This window comes from Poromitra crassiceps (genome assembly GCF_964638095.1).
Source record: "Poromitra crassiceps genome assembly, chromosome: 11".
NCBI lineage: Eukaryota > Metazoa > Chordata > Actinopteri > Beryciformes > Melamphaidae > Poromitra > Poromitra crassiceps.
The window spans coordinates 41,131,627-41,144,626 of NC_139643.1; positions in this window are offsets into that span (position 1 = coordinate 41,131,627).

A 13,000-nucleotide genomic window follows, 5' to 3' on the forward strand; every position below is an offset into this window, starting at 1 on the left:
TACTTAAACACACTCGCACATACTCCAGAGTCCAGCTGTGGTTCTGGAGTTGACGCTGGGCTTAGCTAACGCCAGCAGTCCGTTGCTCTGTAAGGCTAATGATGCGCGACTGGCCATCTGTGGGCCTCTCTGCCTGGCTGTAATGGGAACGGCATGCAAAGAAAGCAACTTCTCTTCCACTTCACTTAAGATAGCCTCACTAATGAGGACCACAACATGGCTGCCAAACGCATGACTCTGAGAACTCCACATTTAGCCAAACAAGCAGATTTTAAGACATTTGAAGCAAGAGTTAAGACATCTGTCTCAGAAAGACAAGAGCAGAAGGATTTGGGGGGAAAGTTGCATTGTGATTTTTATGACCACTTGCTCAGTATAAGCAGAGATGGGAAAAGTACACACACTTTTTAAAAACATTTTATTTATTTATTTTTTAGCATGTTTTCAGCGGGGGGGTTCTTCTATCTGGAGGAAACCCCAGGGGAGCACAGGGAGAACATACAAACTCTACACACAAAGGCCCCCTGGCCTATACATTATAGAAGATAAAAAAAAATATATATATAAAAAAACAAAGTGGTAAAAGTAGAAGTACTGATTCACCTTGTTTACTCAAGTAAAAGTAAGGAAGTACAGGCTCTGAAATGTAATGAAGTATAAAAGTCAAAAGTATTTCTACTGGCTGTTTCTGTGCAAAGCTAACTGAAGCTCACGTCAGTCAAGTCAAGTTTATTTGTATAGCCCTAATTCACAAGCATGTCTCAGAGGGCTTCACAATATGTCTAGCTAAATCTAGCTGAACACAACAATAACAGTAATAAATACATCATCGATGAGGTCATCGTATCCGATGAGGTCATTGTATCGATGTGTCTAACTAGCACACAAGGAATATTCAGCCTATAGTCTGCCCTGTCCTGACCTACTCTAATCTAGTCTAATCTTAGCCTGAACACTCTAATCCTCAAGGCACAGCCTAACCTAAACTATTCTGACCTACCAGCATCCCTCAACCAATGGAGAGCACCGGCGTATTAATATAACTAGAATTCTAGGGTGTGGACTGTGGAGATGATGAAGCGAGCACACACTGACTGACACAGCTCTCCAGGATTGGCTACAGGTGGTGTATGCTGATGGTATTTAATCTCTGGTCCTGAATTTGTTTGAAACACAGTCACCGAAGAACTAAATCTAGGAAATGAACTGACAGTCCTTCAAGTCAGTTTTGGTGGAGCACAAAGTCCTTCATCACTTGAGTAAGTGGTAGGGAGTGGACTTGGTTCAGGCGATGTGTGCCCAGCGCTTGGCGAATCCGGATCCGACACATGTGGGCCAGACTGGCAGGACATCTCTTGGCGTCCAGAAAGACCCTGAGCGCCTCGGGATCCGCCCTCTCCTCCAGCAACTCCAGGTTCTCTACCAGGGCTGGGTCAGCGCCGTGGTCCAGCAGCAGTTGGACGAGGGCCGCATCGCACCCGCACCCCAGCACCACCTCCAGCAGCCAAGAAGCCACGTGATGGGTCAGAACGCCGGTGTTCTGGGCAGGTGGTGGCCTCTGCACCAGGGTCCTCAGTTTGTCCAGGTCTCCTGTGTAGGCGGCATCAGAGAGAAGCTCGTCATGCCATGCTCGAGCAGCCATTCCTTCAGGTCTGTCAGAGTACATCACTGCTATGCTTTATGAAGGGACAAATTGTTCGAGTGACATCACTGATGACATCAATCACTGATGACATCAATCAGGGCCGTAGCCAGAGTTCCGAAATAGGGGAGGTCCAGCAAGGGGAGGCGGATTCGGCGGCGCCGCCGAAAAAAAATGTAGTTTTTTTTTCCCCCTTTTTAAGCCATATTTAGAGTAATATATAATTTTAAATCAACATTAGGATTATACTGTTGTGATGTCATTATTCAGTATATTCTCTTTCATGTCACCACCTGCTCAGCTCTCCTGTCAACATAATTGTAACTAACAAACACAAACTGTTTTAGCCAAATTCATATCAAAATGACACCTACAAACACAGGTACACAACCCAAGCCGTACACAACACACAAAGTCATCATCGATAATAAAAAAAACATACAGAGGGACATTTATTTATTCCTGATAGGAACGATTGAAAAATAAAATAAAATATATTATGTTGTTTTTAACTTTACACCACCTCTTTTTGTTACTTATTGGGTCATGAAACTGAAACCATGCATATAGCCACCTGCATACCTGACTTCGGGAGCTTGGCAATTGGCATCATGCATGATTAGCCAGTAGCATCCCAACGTGTCACACAGGTAACATTACTTAAGAGACAGACTAGACACTTACTTTCTTGGTTGTTGCTAAAAAATCTGTCAGTGTCACTCACTGTCTGTCGTTCACTCGCTCACTGTCTCGCAGCTCGCTCACCTTCAATTATCTCGCCAGGCAGACAGACAGTCATCACTCACCACCATGCTGCTGCTCTCTCGGAATCAAGTTACCGCGGACGCGGCGTCAGATGACTTCCTGCCTGACCTGCCTTTCATTTCAAAATAAAAGCGATCCCGTGTTTTTCATGCTTTTCCATGCAGATTGTTTTATAAAAAAAAAAAAAAAAAAAAAAAAAAATCCTTTTCTCTGAAATATTAGGGGAGGTCCGGACCTCCCCGTCCTCATAGCTAGCTACGGCCCTGACATCAATCACTGATGACATCACTCACTGATGACATCACTATCACTCAAGTTACATCACTGATGACATTGCAATTGCTCGAGTGACATCGCTGATGACATCACAGTTGCTCGAGTGACATCACTGATGACATCTTCTGTGACATCATCACACATAGATAGACATGCCTCCAATTAGGTTTCGCAGACTATTAAACTTAGAGATCTCCTCCAAAATGTTTTAAGATCTATAAAGACTATACTTTGATTAATAATTTGTGTGATATGGTTTTTCCACAAAAAAGGTGCACATAATGTGTGAAAGCTCTGCGAGATGAAAGACAAAGAACGTGACATGGTCTGTCATTAAAACTAAAGTACCTAGCCTGTTTTGAGAATGTAAGGAGTAGAAAGTACAGATATTTGTGCTAAAATGTAGGGACTAAAAAAGTAAAATGTACAGATACCGAAAATCCTACTTAAGTACAGTAACTAAGTATTTGTACTTAGTTACTTCCCATTAGAGCGTATAAGTAATTTAATATTCAATGTAAATCGTGCTTTCAACTGATGGGGCTGCGTGCAATATAAGGTAGGCTGCATAACACACCATTAAGGTTGTACAGGTATACAATTCTGCATACATTGTGAATTCAAAATAGTGATTTTTACAGTATTTTTTTTTAAACAAAATATAACAAATACAGTTTGTACACATTTTGATGTTTGTCTCCCTTTAGTTGGCATTTTGACAGCCCTAACTTCAGCAGTGTGAAAATAACAGACCCAGTCCAAATATATGGAGGCCATTAAAATACAAGCTCTCCTGTCGCCGCTGTCAAAATGAAGGCATTCATTTGAATGGAAATGGTGTGTGGGTGTCGGGCCAGGCGTTTGTGCGTCGCTCACTGACACTAATGTAATTCAGGAGGCCAGGGCACCTCACCGTGCCAGTTGTCCTGGTGCCAGGCAGACTGGCACTTGGGGCACTTTAACCATTTAGGGCATTGACATGGCACCTACGAGGTCTCTCTCCTCCATGCATCTTGGCATATGCTGCCACTTCAGCAAGCCAAAACACAGAACCGGCTTCTCAACACGGCGTTTCTCTCTGCTCCGACCCATTTAAGGCAGTGGTTCACGTCAAGGAACCCCTAAAACTGACACGAATTAGACCACGGACCCCCATTTGATAAGACTTTGTCCCAGGGTCCCCCCATCTGATACGGTTTTTGCTTTTAGATGTTTTATTACAGAAAGTGTATGAAACCCATGACCAAAATAGCCATACATTCTGTCATTATGTTACTATGGATGGAATTATAGTGAAAATAAATTATCCCCCTTTTGCTGGGGACCCCCTGCAACCCCCTCAAGGACCCCTGGGGGCCGTCCTTGTGCTTGCTCTGTTGACCCCCTGAAGCTGTAGAATCACTATTGTCTTTTCCATCATCTATAGATTAAGCTGTAAATACAGTGGGCAAATTAGAGGTTGTTTCATTTTTCTCTCTATCTTTATCCCTCGCTTCCTTTTTTCATTGCTGACTGTTAAAAATCGATACCTTTACTGTCGGCCGTTACGCTTCAAATATAGTGGGGAAAGTTCTTTTTTGTTTTATAAATGATTGCCTCTCTCTTTCTCGCTATCACTGTGTCTTCCTTTATTCACTGCTGACTGTTGAAAATCAATGTCTTTACTGTGGGCTGTTAAAGGCTCGGGCCAGATGTGGAATAATTTAGCAGAGTCAATATAGTCTTTGATGTAGAGTCAGAGAAGGTCAATTGGTTTCCATGTATATGGCATGATCATTGACTCGTATAGTCTTCTGTAACATGTCTGTATAAGACTTGCAGCATTCACGTCTTGATAAAAAATACGGCCCATACCATAAGCATAATGGCTGTGGTGGGTGGGGGGGGTGTTATAGACACACACACACACACACACACACACACACACACACACACACACACACATACACACACATCTACTTCATCTTTTCTCTGTCACTCCACTGGCGGGACACAGTGTGTTTCCACATTTCAGCCGGTCGATATCCGAGTGCTTACACACATTGGATGGATAGCAACAAGAAGCGGTCTGGATTGATGAATGGCATGGAGGGGAGCTGAGCCGGCCCCTGCCATGCAGGGACCCCCAGCCCCCCCTCCCCCAGGGGGTGAAGTCAGGCCAGCCGCTGTAGGGGGTAAAGCCAGGCATCCGGCTGCTGCTTGGCTAGAAGGCAAATCCACAAACCACCTTTTTGAGTCTGCGAAACATCCACCTCCAAAGTCAACGAGCGGGACGTGAAATTACCGGTGCCTCCGCAGACCAAAGCAAATGACCCTAAATATCCCCAAAGACTTCCATTCACATGTTATTATACATGAGTGTGAAGGAATGTGAAGGAAAGATGTGAATTCTACTTCTGAGAGTGGATTCTCAGAATATGACTATATGGAACGTGGAGCTAAACATTTAAACGTTTTTTTTTATTTATCTTTGTCCCTACCCCTCTCCCTCAAGAGGCCTTGCCTTTTGCCATGGCCGCCATTATAAATAAGAATTTGTTCTTAATGACTTGCCTGGTTAAATAAAGGTTAAATAAAATAAATAAAATAAAATGTATTATTTAGCTTCTATGACACTGTCATCCTGTTTTACAGTGTATGGACAGAATAGAAAGCCAGGATGCATAGAGACATGTTTAATCCTGCTTTTAAGTTGGAGATCAATCTGAGGTTAATTGGAATTGTCTCTAGCTCATGCCAGTGAGATATATATAATACATTAGTTAACATAGAAACAGCAATTATCAATGCCTGCTTTCAAAACACGTCCACTATAGAACATATTTTAATTACGATTCAGCACATTTCATCACAGTGTTGTATTTTTAACCACGTTTAAATTAATGTCTGCTCCCATTATAAATGCAATTTCAACTACTTTGTTTATTACAGTATATTTTATCCAGAGTGTGCTTACAATGCCAACTGCTTTCATCTCTCCCTTCCTCTGGTAACGTTTTGGAACACTTCTCCATGAGAAGCTAAGAGTGTAATGGCACTATACTTTAAGCTGGCATCATTCAACAGGTCTTAATCTGTTGAGTCCTGCTCAATCTCCCTCTGGGAGAAGATGCCGATTAGATTTCACTGATTTGAGCCCTCATAGGAACAGAAATACCAACTGGCCAACTGGGCTTTATAGAAAACCACTCACTCTCTCTCCCGTGCTAACACGTTAGAGCCGAGAAGCCCTTTACAGCTCCAGACACATGCACAGACACATGGAAACACACCTATATACTTGTTCACACACACACACACACGCACACACAAACACACGCGCGCGCACACACACGCATGCACACACACAGACACGCATGCACACACACACGCACCCATGCACCGAGGATCTGGCCACTGCGAACAGCTGTAATGAGATGATGTTTTTTGACTTGTGTGTTTTAGTGGCTCAAACTCTAGACTGGAGGATTATGCCTGCCTTAATGATCTATGCACAGAGTGTATATGAAGTGTCAGAGCTCTTATAGCGGTCATGCATGGAAGGCCAGCGTTTCAGATCCAAACGAAGATCTGGCGTGTATCAGCTTACACTTCCTGCCTTCGGCCCGGCGGGTCATCCAACCCCCCCAGCCTAATCCCAAACCCTAAAAGCCTCCCTCGCTCCCTTTAGGGAAGGTCAAAGGTCAGGAATCAGTCATGCTCCTTCCCAACGAACAGGGACAGTTTGTGTGTTGCTTTAAGACACAGGACGTCTTTGCTTTTTGATGTGTATCGTTTTTTGTGTGCCAAAAGTGAACATGATCAGAAAGCAAATTCTTTAAAAAAAAATGCATCAAAGCGAGTAGCGCATTGTCGATTATGGGGGGGGGGGGGGGGGGGGGTTTGGGGGGTTCCCCTCCTCTGAATGCTGCAGCTCATTTGCATATCTCCCCCATTGGTCTGTCACAAAGACCAATGAAACTGAATGGGGGCGTGTCAGCAGGACAATGCAGGCCAGAGGCCATTTATCTCCATACGTCAACAGGGCTGGTAGACTCGGGCCGGGGACATTCTGCTCCAGCAGACTTCACTTAATGGTCTACTGATGGACACGCAGAGGCAGGTGCTGCTTTTGTGGGCCAGATCTTTGGACAAAACGCCCGGGCCCAGTCTGAAGATATAAGCTCTCCTGGCTTCAAGCTGGAGCACTTAAAAAGCACCATGTCATTTGGGGGAAGGATGAACATATTGCAATAAAGATCCACGTTTCTTCTGGGTTTCTTTCTTTCTCGGTTTCTCGCATTGAACACCAGTCAAGTGAGGGGATTTCTTTTCTTCTGCGACGTGCTCTCATGATAGCATAGGTCACGCGAAAAAGCGATCAATGCCAATGTGAAGAACATCTCTAATGTATCACAGTCACAGATATCCGGAACGCACCGGAATGTCCAATAAAAAGACAAAAGACTGGCATGCGTTGGCCCTAAATCCCAGGCATTTTCCATCACATCACCATCGCACAGTTATGCAATGCAGTAAAACTTAATCGGAGATGAAACAAGGAGACTGGCAAGACAATTTGCTTAGGGAGACCTGCACGGGGAGACGAGCCGATACTGATTTACTACAGAGAGAACAATTAGCGTCGAAAAGGCTCCAATTAAAATGACTCCCTTTGATCGGCGGAGGGAACGGGGGGTTCGCCGAGCGCCATCTGCGATAGCACAGTCAGATGAGATCAATCTGAAATGAAATAATTATGGCAAATTAATGAATGGGTGTAAAAGTCACAAATTGATGTGCCGACGACTATTTCATATGTTTAATTGGAAGAGGGAGGAGAATATGCCCCAACAATAGAAGTCGTTTTAAAAGATTAAGGAGGCAGGGGGGTGAGATATAGAGACAGATGGATAGATAGATAGATAGATAGATAGATAGACAGACAGACAGACAGACAGACAGACAGACAGACAGACAGGCAGGCAGACAGGCAGACAGACAGACAGACAGACAGACAGACAGACAGACAGACAGACAGGCAGGCAGACAGACAGACAGACAGACAGACAGACAGACAGACAGACAGACAGACAGACAGACAGACAGATAAAAACATGAAAAAGAAAAACAAGAAATGGAAAAAATGAAAGAAAGAATGACAGAAGTAAACAAAGAAGCAATTAGCCAAGAAAGAAAGAAAGAAAGAAAGAAAGAAAGAAAGAAAGAGAGATCAAAAGGTTAAAACAACACTGTGTCTTTGACATCAGCGTCTCTCCTCCCCAGCGTATGACTGTAGACAGAATATTAAAGGACACAAATCCTGTCACTTCAATATTCCATAAAGGTGCAATAAATTCATTACGGATTCAGGAACGCCCGTAATGCTTTCAAATCATTCCCAATACGGCGGCGATCAAAACCAACAGCCGCAAATCACATTCGGACCAAATAACTGTCAAGTGCGCTGGATTAATGAACGCAATACAAGTGCTCTGACGTGAAATGATCGAGTGCGAGAGTTAACGCTGGAAAAGATGTGCTCATATCTCGTTTTGAAAACAAAAGAAAAATATGCCGGCTGCCAAAAGGAGCTTATTGGGTTGTATATATTTCTGCCTCTTCGCTCACCTGAAAGCCGTGTGACAGTCCTGGTCCATATTCAAATGTAGACACTCAAGCATTCAGCATGGGAGAAAAAAGAGAATAACTGAATAGCTAATGTACCTGGCAATGGTGTGTTGACTTGTTTTGTTGCATGCTTCAGACAGCGGGGGGGGGGGGTGGTCTCACAAATATGGGCGATGCTGCCAGGAAACGAACAAATCTGGGGCAAAATCAAGCCGCTGTGATGATGGAGAAATGGAGAAATTAAAGTGTATTTGTACAGCGCACATTTGCATTCATTCAATATATTTGTATCATTTCCCGATCAAATCACTTATTCGCTCTCCCCGTCTCTATTTCTGGAATTGTCTGTCTTTTTCCCCGCGGCAGCAGAGAGAGACGCCTGGAACACCTGCTGACTGAACAGGTGTGACGATCTTGCAGGAGGAAAGCTGCGCGCACACGCTCCCCCCGGAGGAAAACCCAAACACCCTTAGTCGCTGAGGTGTTAATTAAAAAGAAAGGGGGAAAAAACCCTTAAACTACAGAAGGCCTGCTGCATCTCCCTTAAGTTCAGCCGGGCTTGGCAGACGGCTGAGGCCGGGATGGGGAGGCTCATGCTAATTGCCGTGGCCTTTCATTTTGGGGAAGGCATGTCAGAATCCTCAGCGGAGACTAATTTGTAACTTTCCCTCGGAGAACGTTCAGTCTGTCCCATCTCCATTTTAATTCTTTACTCTCAAATACCATTATGTCTGCTTCAATGCCTTTTCTCCCCGGCCTCCGTCTCTTGTCTCTGCCTTCCTCTCCGCACAGGACCAGGAGAGAAGCCTGATCTATGACCTTGAGAAACAATTGTGAAATTATAATAGCCTCCGGAGTGCTTTTTTTTTCCCCCTTTTTTTAAATGAAAGAAATGTGTCAAGATCTCTATAAACACAACTCTGACCATTTGAGTAGCTTTCTCTGAAGCTTAATGCCAGCTTCATCATTTAGATAAACTGCTTAGCTTAGGGCGGCTATACTGCATCAAAGTGTAAAAGACTGTGGTGTCACACGATGGGACACATACTAAATGATATGCAACTGTTGTGAAAATCAGCCATTCATGAATTGAATTCAGAAATGCACGGTCAATTCCAGCTCATTTCCTGGAGTAGGAATTGGAATTGCAATGACATGAACAGAATTGAATCTGATGAAATACCACTTCTAAGAGAGGCAGTTTTGACTTGCTAAACAAATCAAACAATATGAATCAAATGAAAGAGAGTTCAACAAATCAAAATATATTCAATCACTAGAGGCGAAATCCAATTCCAAAATTCCAATTCCTCAGTTGAGAGTTGATGAGTTCATTCGTGACTTGACCCAAACCCTATAGTGCAAATTAATTGAGATTAAGATAGACACCATCTTGCGATGGGATCCACACCGGCTGCGACACCCGTGACTTAAAACTAACGTGGGCCAGCCAGGGCCGTAAAATGGGGGGCCAACGTGGGGGGAGGGAGTGGCCCCCCTCGCTTCACACGCATTTTCAAACTCGGCCTTCATTTTGATGTCAACTATACACCTGTAAAGTTTCGTGACACAAAATCTGTCCACAGACAGACAGACAGACAGACAGACAGACAGACAGACAGACAGACAGACAGACAGAGCACTTCTGGGATAGATCCCACAACAAAAACATTTTGCCATGATACACACACACACACACACACACACACACACACACACACACAGATGTGCACGCAAAGCACACAGGAGGTCCATGATCCATGAAATGGGGAGTAAGCGTTTGAGGCCGGTGTGAACGCGCCGGACAGGAAGGGAAAGACACAGAGACTCACAAGGAGAAAAGAATAGCAGTCCACGTTGTTGTGTGACTGTTTCTCATCAGTTTTGCTGAGGACTGTCTGATCATTGTCCCATTTTGTGTTGAGCATGTAAAAAAACAAATAGAAATTGGTCACTTGCGGGCGGTCGGGACGTAAATCGCTGAGTAAATCGAGCATCAGACCACGTGTGGGTGTGCTGGACTGTTGAACGTGTCAGTCACGTTTTCCTGCTGACATCACCAACGGCAACAGAGAGAGAGAGAGAGGGGGGGGGGAGCAGCTGGCCACATCTCTTAGCAGCGTTGATTCTCTCTCTCTCTCTCTCTCTCTCTCTCTCTCTCTCTCTCTCTCTCATCACACATACAAACACACAGCCACTCATAGACTCACAAGCCATCTATTAAAGGACCTCTAAATCATCAGCCATGTGGGAGGGCAGTGTGTGTGTGGGGATGTGGTGAACTGACTCACTCACCCACACACACACTCACTCACTCTCTCTCACACACACACACACACACACACACACACACACACACACACACACACACACACATGCATGCACACACATACACACATGCACACACGCACACACACACGCACACACGCATGCACGCACACAGACACACACAGACACACATACGTGGTAAGTGGGAATAGACATGAAGATGGATACGGAACATGGGCACTGTAAAACACACACAGACACATAGGCACACGCACGCACACACACACACACACACACACACACACACACACACACACACACACACACACACACACACACACACACACACACACACACACACACACACACACACACACACAAACACACACACACACACACACACACAACACACACACACACACACACACACACAAACACACACACACACACACACACACAAACACACACACACACACACACACACAGTACATTAAAGTGTAGTTAGTGGCTGGGATACGGGACCCCTCCCCCTTCCTCTCTGTCTGCCTCCTGTTTACTTTAAGCCGTGTTTTCCTCTGTGGCTTGTTTGAAGGGAGTGAGGTCTGCAATTCTCCCAGGAGCATGTCTGTGTTGTGGCCTGCCATCCATGTATGTGTGTGTGTGTGTGTGTGTGTGTGTGTGTGTGTGTGTGTGTGTGTGTGTGTGTGTGTGTGTGTGTGTGTGTGTGTGTGTGTGTGTGTGTGTGCGTGCGTGCTTGTGTGCGCGTGTGTGCGTGTGCATGTGCGAGTGAGCAAATATGTATACTTTTGAGGGAATAAAGCATTAACCAATGTTTCCATGTTTAGGAGTGTGCTCACTTTTGTTTTCATCCACTTACACCTCTGAGAGGATTCATCAGACAAGGTGAGGAAGGTGAGGAAAGATTAAATGACACCGTGTCGTCGGCCTCTTCCTCACTTGGAACATACTCTCACTTCCTACGTTGGAATGCCATATGGAATAGCCTAGTCTGTATCGTTCTATGAAATCGGGACATAAATATTGTTTTAATAAAAACAATTAATATAAATTATATCATAATTGAGAAAAATGTTAGTCTCCCTGAACCTGAACCTGAACCTGAACCTGAACCTGAACCTGAACCTGATGCTGATGTAACCCACATTAAAAATATGGTACAAATAAGAATAATTCATTGAATAAATAGTTTGTTAAAATCCATAAATATGCTTTGTTGGTTAAAACATATGCATTCAATTAATTAAGAGTCTGTTAAAAATGATCTGATAATAATAATTTAATATGAACAGTTAATGCTGTGGGGGAAGTAGTGGTGACGCTGTCCCTTTAAGATATTCCACTGACGTCACACTATGCGCAGACATCGCGTTGACCAGAGCAGAACGCAGCTGAAAGAGGAAGAGAAAAGCCGACAGACGAACAGACACATTAATGAGCAAAATACTGTTGAAATACTTAATTAAAGACCTTAAAACCATACCTACCCGGTTGGGAATCCTTGAAGACTTTGTGTGGTTTAACCACAGCAGTTTTGGTGAGTTTTCATTGTCTCATTGTACACGTTTTTTTCTGTTGTACTTCACTTGACACTGACGTTAATTTGCACTTGATATCACTTTAATTAAGTGATTAATTAAGTAATTACTAAGTCATTTTGTGAACACAAACTGTTTGGTAGTCAATATTTTGATTTACTAAGGGAATAGAGCGTGAATGTACACTGTATTAGTGGGGAGTTTAAGTTTAATTAAATGTGGGAGACGAAGCTGGATTAATTGAAGCTGCTGCCCCGTCGCCATTTTCAGCCTTTCAATATAGCAGTAACTTTGGGATTCAGTAATGATAAAAGTGATTTGGTTTATATTTGTACAGTATTTATTTTATTTGTGACCACCTGTTGTAGGCTACAGGTCAGGTTTTTCTTTCCTCCTGGAAAGTCTATTGGAGAAGATTCCATGGTGTGCGAGGAGAACAGCTGTCACACGCACACATGAGATGGTGGGAAGATGGGGTGAGTACGGTGGGACTGTTGGAATCTCACTGCCAGAGCGGTAGGAGTGTTGGATGGATCTAATAACCTTTTGGATTTCTGAGCTTGAACTGAACTGAGATATAAATTGAAGTATTCCGGAAGATATCGGACCACTTGAATTGAACTGAGATATCAATCTAATCCGGAAGATATCGGTAAAACTCCAGAACTGAACTTGAGGGCTGAAGTCCCATTGGAAGAGATACATTTTCTTTATTTTGTTATTTACTGTTTTACAATTCTTATCATTGTGATTGTGAAGTATAATACTGTTCACTTACAATTTACTTTGACTTGGAGATGGTTGAAATGCTTTCTTACCTGTGAAACAAGGGGAGAAAGAAAAAAGAGTTAACTCAAGAAAATAGTCCAACCAAAATAGATAC